This window comes from Nerophis lumbriciformis, linkage group LG07, assembly GCF_033978685.3.
Source record: "Nerophis lumbriciformis linkage group LG07, RoL_Nlum_v2.1, whole genome shotgun sequence".
In the NCBI taxonomy this organism is placed as follows: Eukaryota; Metazoa; Chordata; class Actinopteri; order Syngnathiformes; family Syngnathidae; genus Nerophis; species Nerophis lumbriciformis.
This window is the reverse complement of record NC_084554.2, coordinates 11,585,001-11,597,500: the sequence shown is the minus strand read 5'-3', so window position 1 is coordinate 11,597,500 and position 12,500 is coordinate 11,585,001. Positions and strand designations below refer to the sequence as shown.

The following is a 12,500-nucleotide window of genomic DNA, read 5'->3' as shown; positions in this document are numbered from 1 at the left end:
CTACTGCTTAATGCCATGTGGCAGCCAAAGCAGCACTTGCTTGTTATTCAGACGTGCTCTAAAAGTCACTCGGCTTCATCCCTTCTGATTTATATTTAAATGCAGATTAGGAAATGTTTTTTTTTGTGCTAAGTCTCCGCTAAATCCCGCAAGATTGATGTTTACCCTCTTGGCTTAAATGTGTTCATTTCTTTGTTGGGCCGGATGGTGGACCAATGGTTAGGATGTGACTTTACATGCGGGAAAAATCGAGGGTTCAAATCTTCTTCTTTATATATGGAAGGTCAAATATGACGGAATTAAATAAATGTATACATCTTTAATACATTACTTAAATTTATCATTGAATAATTAAAATTGGAATTTAATTAATACATTTGTTAATGTGATGTAAAATTATATACTTTTATTCATATATCTTCATTTATGTTCATATTTTTTTTAAACTATTTAATCATTCAATATTGAACTAATTATTGGATTATTTTACAATTTGATTATTTCATGATATAACTGATTTAGGGTTCATTGTAATGTAACACTATATATTTATATTTATTTATTTGTGTGTGTGTGTGTGTGTGTGTGTGTGTGTGTGTGTGTGTGTGTGTGTGTGTGTGTGTGTGTGTGTGTGTGTGTGTGTGTGTGTGTGTGTGTGTATATATGTATGTATATATGTATATATGTATGTATGTATATATATATATATATGTATATATGTATGTATATATATATGTATGTATATATGTATGTATACATAAATATATATATATGTATGTGTGTATATGTATGTGTATGTACATATATATATATATATATATATATACACGTATGTATATATATATATACATATATACGTATGTATATATATATATACGTATGTATATACGTATGCATATATATATATATATACGTATGTATGTATATATGTGTGTATATATACATATATATGTATGTATGTATATGTAGATATGTATATATATATATATGTGTATGTATATATACATATACAAACCCTGTTTCCATATGAGTTTGGTAATTGTGTTAGATGTAAATATAAACAGAATACAATGATTTGCAAATCATTTTCAACCCATATTGAGTTGAATATGCTACAAAGACAACATATTTGATGTTCAAACCGATAAACAGTGTGCAAATAATCATTAACTTTAGAATTTAATGCCAGCAACACATGACAAAGAAGTTGGGAAAGGTGGCTATAAATACTGATAAAGTTGAGGAATGCTCATCAAACACTTATTTGGAACATCCCACAGGTGTGCAGGCTAATTGGGAACAGGTGGATGCCATGATTGGGTATAAAAACAGCTTCCCAAAAAATGCTCAGTCTTTCACAAGAAAGGATGGGGCGAGGTACGCCCCTTTGTCCACAACTGCGTGAGTAAATAGTCAAACAGTTTAAGAACAACGTTTCTCAAAGTGCAATTGCAAGAAATTTAAGGATTTCAACATTTACGGTCCATAATATCATCAAAAGGTTCAGAGAATCTGGAGAAATCACTCCACGTAAGCGGCATGGCTGGAAACCAACATTGAATGACCGACATCAATCTCTAAAGGATATCACCACATGGGCTCAGGAACACTTCAGAAAACCACTGTCACTAAATACAGTTGGTCGCTACATCTGTAAGTGCAAGTTAAAGCTCTACTATGCAAAGCGAAAGCCATTTATCAACAACATCCAGAAACGCCGCCGACTTCTCTGGGCCCGAGATCATCTAAGATGGACTCATGCAAAGTTGAAAAGTGTTCTGTGGTCTGACGAGTCCACATTTCAAATTGTTTGGACCAATGACAAACGAGTCACGGGCCACGCACTTTGGGCAACCCAGCTGTAGAAGCTAACTGTTTATGGTCACCAAAGTCTTAGTACGGTAGTATATTTGTTCATCCTATGGTCAGAACCGGAAGTAGTAAAATCAGTTGTTCAATTGGCGGGTTTTTCCTGTGGGATAAAAGAGGGGATAAATGTGGAAGTCTTCCTTTAGCTTCCGCCTTGCTTTATCATATATTACTGCCTTTGCACATGTCAATGTTGAGTTTTAAATGTACAATAAATCAACACAAAATCCCTACTTTGGAGCAAGGTTCACGGACTATTATTTGGCTTGTTAGTATTGATACTGTTCCAGATGTATCTGTACTTAGGGTAGTGCAAGATTTTAAGTATTTAGCAGTTATGCTGGTATCACACTCATCATTTAAGCAGCATGTAACAAAAACTGTGAATAAAATCAAATTTAACATCAAAATTCAGATAGATAAGAAATCATTCAACAACAAACTCAGCATAATTGTAGTTACTTACTGTATCACAAGCTGGACACTGATAAGTAAATCCACACTTAAACTGGTGGAAGTGATTAAAAAAACAAAAAAACATTGAAATTACGAGATAAAAGGCTCATCATGTACAAAAGTATAACCATCGCAGAATAATCGAGAAATACAATCTATTCAATTGGGAAAATTAATGAAGTATGCAGATTCAGTTCTTGGATATAAAATTCTTAATGACCTCGCACTGCCTCCTCTTAAAAACCTTGTGAAGAGGAAGGCCAACAGGACTACAAGGTCCGACTCCGGGGGTGGGGGGGACTGTCTGTGGCCGTTTAGAAAAACTGTGTTCGGGCATCTCTCATTTTCCTATCGAGCGTGTCGAACATGGAACACGTTTCCTAGCGACGTTTCATAAGGCCTTGAAAAATTGGCTGCTTGGAAACCAAGACTGTAATCATAGTCGAAAGTGAAAGTGTACACTATGAAATATGTATTTTATCAGTCGTTTTATGTATTCATGGGTAAATGTGTGGCCCTCGAGTGTCGACAGCAGCATCTTTTAAATATTTGAATTTTACATTTTTAATATTGTGAATCTGTGTACTTGTTTTTGTTTTGTGTTTGTCATACTTTTAACATCAGCCTGCCAAGGGACTGTAGATGGAAATCAGCCATTGGCTAGAATCTCACATTTGTCATCAATGTTTTTACAGAATGAAAAGAGCCGTTAAAGGCCTACTGAAATGCGATGTTCTTATTTAAACGGGGATAGCAGGTCCATTCCATGTGTCATACTTGATCATTTTGCGATATTGCCATATTTTTGCTGAAAGGATTTAGTAGAGAACATCGACGATAAAGTTCGCAACTTTTGGTCGCTGATAAAAAAAGCCTTGCCTGTACCGGAAGTAGCAGACAATATGAGCGTGACGTCACGGGTTGTGGAGCTCCTCACATCTGCACATTGTTTACAATCATGGCCACCAGCAGCGAGAGCGATTCGGACCGAGAAAGCGACGATTTCCCCATTAATTTGAGCGAGGATGAAAGATTCGTGGATGAGGAAAGTGAGAGTGAAGGACTGGAGGGCAGTGGGAGCGATTCAGATAGGGAAGATGCTGTGAGAAGCGGGTGGGACCTGATATTCAGCTGGGAATGACTAAAACAGTAAATAAACACAAGACATATATATACTCTATTAGCCACAACACAACCAGGCTTATATTTAATATGCCACAAATTAATCCCGCATAACAAACACCCCCCCCCCTCCCGTCCATATAACCCGCCAATACAACTCAAACACCTGCACAACACACTCAATCCCACAGCCCAAAGTACCGTTCACCTCCCCAAAGTTCATACAGCATATATATTTCCCCAAAGTCCCCAAAGTTACGTACGTGACATGCACATAGCGGCACGCACGTACGGGCAAGTGATCAAATGTTTGGAAGCCGCAGCTGCATGCGTACTCACGGTACCACGTCTGCGCATCCAACTCAAAGTACTCCTGGTAAGAGTCTCTGTTGTCCCAGTTCTCCACAGGCCAATGGTAAAGCTTGACTGTCATCTTCCAGGAATGTAAACAATGAAACACCGGCTGTGTTTGTGTTGCTGCAGTCGGCTGTAATACACCGCTTCCCACCTACAGCTTTCTTCTTTGCTGTCTCCATTGTTCATTGAACAAATTGCAAAAGATTCACCAACACAGATGTCCAGAATACTGTGGAATTTTGCGATGAAAACAGACGACTTAATAGCTGGCCACCATGCTGTCCCAAAATGTCCGCTACAATCCGTGACGTCACGCGCAGACGTCATCATACCGAGACGTTTTCAGCAGGATATTTCGCGCAAAATTTAAAATTGCACTTTAGTAAGTTTGTGCGAATCCGCCTTTGAAGTCTGTGCCGACGCCGTAGTCGATAAGCTTCTTCTTTTTCTCTATCTTCTTGTTATGGGACATTCATCCTCCGCTGTTGCCATTTCTAATATAAAGTAGTGTAAAGTTCTTGCTTATATCTGTCAGTAAACTCGCCATGAAATTGCTAAAACATACCGGTGTAGTGAGTTTACATTATTCAACCAAGGAACTTTAGTTATTAGAGAGTTCCTTGTCGGATGGTTTTTCACGGGACACATTTCCGGCGTTGTTGTTGTTGTTTCCGGATGAGGAGATGCTGCTCCGCTATTGATTGAAGTAAAGTCTGAATGTCATTAAATCAGCAAGGACACTTCTTCCACTCCCATCCTTGCATGCTCCACCGCTACAACAAAGATGACAGGGAGAAGACGCTGTCGAAGGTGAGCCACGTAAATAAGACCGCCCACAAAACGGCACATCCTGAAGCGACTGTCAGAAAGCGGCTTGAAGATGATCTGTAAAACATCATCTATGCAACATTTTGACCGCAAGGAAGTGTTATCAAGTCAGAAAAAAAACAATAATAATATGACCCCTTAATGCGCCCTATATATGAAAAAATATCAAAAATGGACCATTCATCAGCAGTGCGCCTTATAATCCAGTGCGCCCTATGGTCTGGAAAATATGGTAGTCTCCTTAAAGACGCCTTGTCTAAGCAGCAATCAATGCACTTTAAAAATCCTTCATAAAAGTGTTCTCATTTGTCAGCCTTCTCACAGAAAACTCAATCAATGGGTTCACACAGAGTACCGGGGAATAAATTGAATCGGGTTGCGGCCGCTGAACCGCGTTTTCTTAATTGGCACAGGATTAGTTCACATTGATTTGGCCGCCTTGTGTGCGCGCTTAATCACTAAGCCCCACTGCCCATCCTTCGGCGTATTTGCATGCACACCGAGCCCTCTGTCAATCATTCACAGGCCAGCGGTGGGAATTTGGAGCAAATCACCTGGACCACGTTTGCGGTTACTCAAACGTCTTGTTAGTGTTACAGCGGTCTCGCGACAATGCGCCTAATGGCTGACGCACCAAAAAAACGCTGTCTCGTTCGGGGAAAATGCTCTGATAGATGGCTGCCGCCATTCTGAAGGAGTGCGCCGGAGTGATGAGAAGAGAAGGGGCGAAGATGGTGAGAGATTGTCTGCAGGGGGTGAGGACACCGCTCATGTATGAGAGAATCAACAAAAGAGTGCATGAAAAGAAAGAAAGTGGGCTTATTGCAAAGATAGCCTTGAAAAGAAGATAACATAAAAAGACCCCAAGACTATTCTCTTCTTCCACCGCTCCAGTCTGACAGTTATATGCATTTACTACCACCGTGCTTCTCAAATAGGGGCTTCGTGGACCCCCTGGGGGTTTGCCGTGAGGTGTCGGGAGATTTTTATTATTTGTGTCCGCTCTCTGCTATTCATGTTAGAACCAAACACAAGTCTGCAGCTAGGTGGCATCGGTGCTCATTCCAACCAAGAGGCTCCCCTTTATTCCCAGTAGAAGTAGGAAGTACCGTATTTTCCGGACCATAGAGCGCACCGGATTATAATTCAGACTTTACTTAAATCAACCATGACAGGCGCTTCTATGTTACTTTAAAGGCCTACTGAAATGCGATTTTCTTATTTAAACGGGGATAGCAGGTCCATTCTATGTGTCATACTTGATCATTTCGCGATATTGCCATATTTTTGCTGAAAGGATTTAGTAAAGAAGATCGACGATAAAGTTCGCAACTTTTGGTCGCTGATAAAAAAGCCTTGCCTGTACCGGAAGTAGCAGACGAGTAGCGTGACGTCACAGGTTGTGGAGCTCCTCACATCTGCACATTGTTTACAATCATGGCCACCAGCAGCGAGAGCGATTCGGACCGAGAAAGCGACGATTTCCCCATTAATTTGAGCGAGGATTAAATATTTGTGGATGAGGAAAGTGAGAGTGAAGGACTAGAGGGCAGTGGGAGCGATTCAGATAGGGAAGATGCTGTGAGAGGCGGGTGGGACCTGATATTCAGCTGGGAATGACTAAAACAGTAAATAAACACATACTCTATTAGCCACAACACAACCAGGCTTATATTTAATATGCCACAAATTAATCCCGCATAACAAACACCTCCCCCCTCCCGTCCATATAACCCGCCAATACAACTCAAACACCTGCACAACACACTCAATCCCACAGCCCAAAGTACCGTTCACCTCCCCAAAGTTCATACAGCACATATATTTCCCCAAAGTCCCCAAAGTTACGTACGTGACATGCACATAGCGGCACGCACGTACGGGCAAGCGATCAAATGTTTGGAAGCCGCAACTGCGTACTCACGGTACCGCGTCTGCGCATCCAACTCAAAGTCCTCCTGGTAAGAGTGTCTGTTGTCCCAGTTCTCCACAGGCCAATGGTAAAGCTTGAATGTCATCTTCCGGGAATGTAAACAATGAAACACCGGCTGTGTTTGTGTTGCTGCAGTCGGCCGCAATACACCGCTTCCCACCTACAGCTTTCTTCTTTGCTGTCTCCATTGTTCATTGAGCAAATTGCAAAAGATTCACCAACACAGATGTCCAGAATACTGTGGAATTTTGCGATGAAAACAGACGACTTAATAGCTGGCCACCATGCTGTCCCAAAATGTCCGCTACAATCCGTGACGTCACGCGCTGACGTCATCATACCGAGACGTTTTCAGCAGGATATTTCGCGCAAAATTTTAAATTGCACTTTAGTAAGTTAACCCGGCCGTATTGGCATGTGTTGCAAAGTTAAGATTTCATCATTGATATATAAACTATCAGATTGCGTGGTCGGTAGTAGTGGGTTTCAGTAGGCCTTTAAACAACAAGCAAAGGCGACGACAGAAGAACGGCCTACCTCAAGGTAGTGTGCTGGCTCCACTACTGTATAACATCTATACCAACGACCAGCCAATGGATCAGAACACTGAACTCTGTGTTACATCTCAAGAGAGTACGTTTGAAGCGGTAGAAGCAAACCTCACCTCAGCCCTCGATGAGCTACTCCTCTACTACGAGCAAAACCATCCACACGCAAACCCTGCGAAGACCCAATTCTGCTCGTTCCATCTCAGGAACCGGGATGCGAACCGACCTCTTAACATCAAATGGTCTGGAACACCACTTGAGAACTTTACCAACCCTGTCTACCTTGGCGTAACCCTGGACCGCACCCTCTCCTTCAAGGAACACATCAAAAACACTAAACTGAAAGTCAGCTCCCGAAACAACATCTTACGGAAACTGTCAAAATCCAAATGGGGAGCCACAGAACACACACTAAAATGTACTGCTTTGGCTCTGTGCTATTCCTCGGCGGAGTATGCATGTCCTATCTGGGAGAGATCAACCCATGCCAAGAAACTCGACCCAGCACTGAACAACACCTGCCGCTTGTTCACTGGTTGCTTGAAGCCTACCAACCTGAACAACCTACATCTCCTCGCTGGCATTGCCCCTGCAGACGTGAGACGGGAAGTTGCCAGCCAAGTAGAGTTCACAAAAGCTACCAGTGATGAACGCCACCTCCTCAATGGACGTGAACCCTCAGCCCAACGTCTGAAGTCAAGGAGAAGCTTCCTCAGCAATGTCCAGCTCCTAACAACACCTCGGGAAGAAACCAGACTCCAGCTATGGACACAAAGACTAGAGAAAGACCCCCCTCCTATTGACATGGGAATCCCCCTTTCTGAAGACCTACCCCTCGGGCCAGAAACACCATGGGTCCAGTGGAAGACACTAAATCGCCTGAGAACAGGAACAGGGCAATCAAAAGCTGCTATGGTCAGATGGGGCTACAAAACCGGCCCAACCACCTGCGAATGCGGAGAAGAGGACCACACGATGCAGCACTGCCTTGTCTGTCCTCTGCTACTCAACCAGTGCAGCTTAAAAGATCTCGCAGAGTTCAACGACAATGCAAAAGACTGTGTAAAGAAATGGGAAACTGTCATATAACCACATGCTTTAAAGACACGAAAAGAAGAAGAACTTAAATCAAGAACGGAGCAGCATCTTCTCATCTGTGGCTCACTAGTGCAACAACGCCGGAAATGTGTCCCGTGAAAAACCGTCCGAACGTAATTCTCTAATAACTAAAGTTCCTTGGGTGAATAATGTAAAGTCACAATACCGGTATGTTTTTAGCGCTTCCATAACGAGATAGAAATAAGAACTTTACGCTACTTTATATTAGAAATGGCAACAGCAGAGGATGAATGTCTCATAACAAGAAAATAGTGAAAAAGAAGAAGTTTATCGACACGGCATTGGCACGGATTACAGTGGCGGATGTGCGCAAATTTTCAGGACTTATGCAGATCTCAAATACACATCAGCAAGTACCAGAAGGTAAGACAAGATGCTTTTGCATAATATTGTGAAACAAAACACCAGATGATATGTATGCTAATGGATGCCATTTTGCGGTCCTTATACACACACCATAGTAATACTTGGCAACGGTACCCGTAATGGGCCGACAATCCATCAAAAGGTGCGGCTTCAAAGTCATACTAAAACATTTTGACTGTGAGTGTGAATGTTGTCTGTCTGTCTGTGTTGGCCCTGCGATGAGGTGGCGACTCGTCCAGGGTGTACCTCGCCTTCCGCCCGATTGTAGCTGAGATAGGCTCCAGCACCCCCGCGACCCCGAACGGGACAAGCGGTAGAAAATGGATGGATGGATGGATGATTTTTGAGTGCCGTGTGTAAATGTTCTTTATTTTCAATGGAACATTTAAAGTTTTGGTGTTGTTTACTGGCGTCATATTGCAGTCTACACGTATCTCTTATGTGTGACTGCCATCTACTGGTCACACTTATCATTACACCTTGTACCAAATAAAATTGCTTCGAGGTCGGTAGGCACAAACAGTATTTTTCCGTACAAGTCACACCAAAGACTATACAAATAGGACCCATTACCTCCCTGCTTGACACTCAGCATCAAGGGTTGGAATTGGGGGTTAAATCACCAAAAATTATCACTGACTTGACTATTTATGAAGAGAACTGTTTTATTTAGAAATCACTGATGTAATTATGCTCCAAATTGAGAACAGGAAGTGAACATATGTGCAAGTCACTGCTATGAAGTGTAAAGGGGATGGGATTAAATCGACTTTGCTTCTTCCAACTGCTTTTCGGGTGTGTTGTGAAGGGAAGTGTGAGATACAACCGACACATTTGCATGCACAGACCAGCAAATGTTCTGCAAAGGTCGCTGGAAGGACTGAGACTCCTTCCCACATTACACACGCACGCACACACACAAACTGACGTTGTCTGTAGGGCCGGTCCCTCCCCAGGTGCCGCACGCATGCACTCAGGGTTTTGTCAGCCACAAAAAAAAAACAGACAGAAGAAACTTCATTCGCGGTCATAATAATTTGTTTTGCTTTCCGTTGCAATTCTAAATGGCTGTCACCGACTGTTACATAATCACGTACCCCCCCCCCCCCCCCACCCCCACCCCCCAAGCAAAGTCCTGTGAGAAAAATTGGCCCCTCTAATTCCAAACAGTAAATATGACAAATTATACTCCGATATTGTCCAACTCTTAATTACTGATTCCGATATCAACCGATACCGATATATACAGTCGTGGAATTAACACATTATTATGCCTAATTTTATTGTGATACCTCGCTGGATGCATTAAACAATGTAACAAGGTTTTCCAAAATAAATCAACTCAAGTTATGGAAAAAAAATTCCAACATGGCACTGCCATATTTATTATTGAAGTCACAAAGTGCATTATTTTTTTTAACATGCCTCAAAACAGCAGCTTAGAATTTGGGACATGCTCTCGCTGAGAGAGCATGAGGAGGTTGAGGTGGGCGGGGTTGAGGGGTAGGGAGTAGCGGGGGGTGTATATTGTAGCGTCCCGGAAGAGTTAGTGCTGCAAGGGATTCTGGGTATTTGTTCTGTTGTGTTTATGTTGTGTTACGGTGCGGATGTTCTCCCGAAATGTGTTTGTCATTCTTCTTTGGTGTGGGTTCACAGTGTGGCGCATATTTGTAACAGTGTTAAAGTTGTTTATACGGCCACCCTCAGTGTGACATGTATGGCTGTTGACCAAGTATGCTTGCATACACTTGTGTGTGTGAAAAGCCGTAGATATTATGTGATTGGGCCGGCATGTAAAGGCAGTGCCTTTAAGGTTTATTGGCGCTCTGTACTTCTCCCTACGTCCGTATACCACTCCGTACAGCGGCGTTTCAAAAAGTCATACATTTTACTTTTTGAAACCGATACCGATAATTTCCCATATTACATTTTAAAGCATTTATCGGCCGATAATATCTGACTGCCGATATTATCGGCATCTCTAGTCAAAGTGTATTTCCGCTCCGTGCAGCAGGTCCACTTCCTTTTCCGATAGCCAGGCGAATCGCCCTCAACATGAAAGCTGCGTCCTGTACGTTATGCCGCGTCTTTCCCGTGATGCGGGTGAGTCCATAACGGGCTAAATCGTCGACTGGATGGCAGTGTAAGTGCGTTTGATTTTAAGGGGAACAGTGATGATCCGTTCCCCGGATCATGTTTTGTTTTAAGACTACCTTAGTTCTGTTTCAGTTTGTGTTTGTTGGTTGCCATGGGTGCTGATTATTTTCACCTGCCTCTGATTAGTGTTCGGGACGCTCACCTGCTCCCGGGCACTAATCAGAGAGCTATTTATCCTGCCTTTCGCCACACTCAGTCTGGCTGCTTTGTTTGCTCCTATAACAAGTTATATTAGTACTCCTTTGATTCCTGTTTCTATGTTAGCTTTCCAGTGCTAGTTTTCTGCCTTAGCTACCCGTGCACGTTTTTCTTGTGTTTGTTTGTATTTTTCCTGCATTTTGTATTATGGACTGATTTGTAGAAAATAAATCATTGTCCTACCTGCACGCTGCCTCCGGAGTTCCGTCTGCATCTTGGGGGAAATGGTCCGTACAGAATAGAGCGATTCCCATCGGCTCCTTTGGACTTCTGATCGCATTTATTTACTAGTTAGAATGCATGAAAAATAGAAAAACATATTTGTTCTAGTCTCCATAAGAATTTTGACCGATAGGTACAATTCCAAACAAGTGCAGTTCCCCTTTAATTATGAACAATTTCATTGATCCACTGTGACCCATGCAGCAGTTTATGGTCTGATGTGACGAATTTATTGGCGGCATGTGAAAAATCCATGAATCGGCCGCAGCATTGTATAAGCCTCAGGGATCAAAGCGTGGGGGAAAAAGTGCAGTTTATAGTCTGGAAACTTCAGTATGGAAAAATGGAACTCAGTGCCTTGTACACATAAATAAACTATTATTCTATTTTTTTGTACATTTATACTTGTTGATATAACTACTCGTATTAGTCCCTTATCCAGCTTTTATTTTTTTGACACTTGACTTCTTCCTTTATGCTATATTCTGTCATTTGTGATTCCAATTTATCTATTTTTTATCTCTTATTTTTAATTGAAAAGGTGGACAAGCATCATTTAACTTTAAAAAAAAAATGTTTCTCCGGGTTGGGGAGGAGACCCTGCCCCAAGTGGAGGAGTTCAAGTACCTCGGAGTCTTGTTCACGAGTGAGGGAAGGGTGGATCGTGAGATTGACAGGCGGATCGGTGCGGCATCTTCAGTAATGCGTACGCTGTATCGATCCGTTGTGGTGAAGAAGGAGCTCAGCCGGAAGGCAAAGCTCTCAATTTACCGGTCGATCTACGTTCCTATCCTCACCTATGGTCATGAGTTTTGGGTTATGACCGAAAGGACAAGATCACGGCCGAAATGAGTTTCCTCCGCCGGATGGCAGGGCTCTCCCTTAGAGATAGGGTGAGAAGCTCTGCCATCCGGGAGGAGCTCAAAGTAAAGCCGCTGCTCCTCCACATGGAGAAGAGCCAGATGAGGTGGTTCGGGCATCTGGTCAGGATGCCACCCGATCGCCTCCCTAGGGAGGTGTTTAGGGCACGTCCGACCGGTAGGAGGCCACGGGGTAGACCCAGGACACGTTGGGAAGACTATGTCTCCCGGCTGGCCTGGGAACGCCTCGGGATCCCCCGGGAAGAGCTGGATGAAGTGGCTGGGGAGAGGAAAGTCTGGGCTTCCCTGCTTAGGCTGCTGCCCCCGCGACCCGACCTCGGATAAGCGGAAGAAGATGGATGGATGGAAAAAAATGTTTTAACAATTTTCATGTATTCCTTTTTTTTTTTTTTTGCTGTCTTTGAATATGAATGTTTAAATGTAAAATATAAAAATATACAATGA

General features: G+C 42.6%; 1 protein-coding gene across 2 annotated transcripts in view; it reads left to right on the top strand.

The window, feature by feature from the left end:
• The window catches only part of dlgap1b (discs, large (Drosophila) homolog-associated protein 1b), a 327,908-nt gene that overhangs the window by 92,070 nt on the left and 223,338 nt on the right, over positions 1-12,500 (top strand). The gene's annotated exons all lie outside the window — the stretch shown is intronic.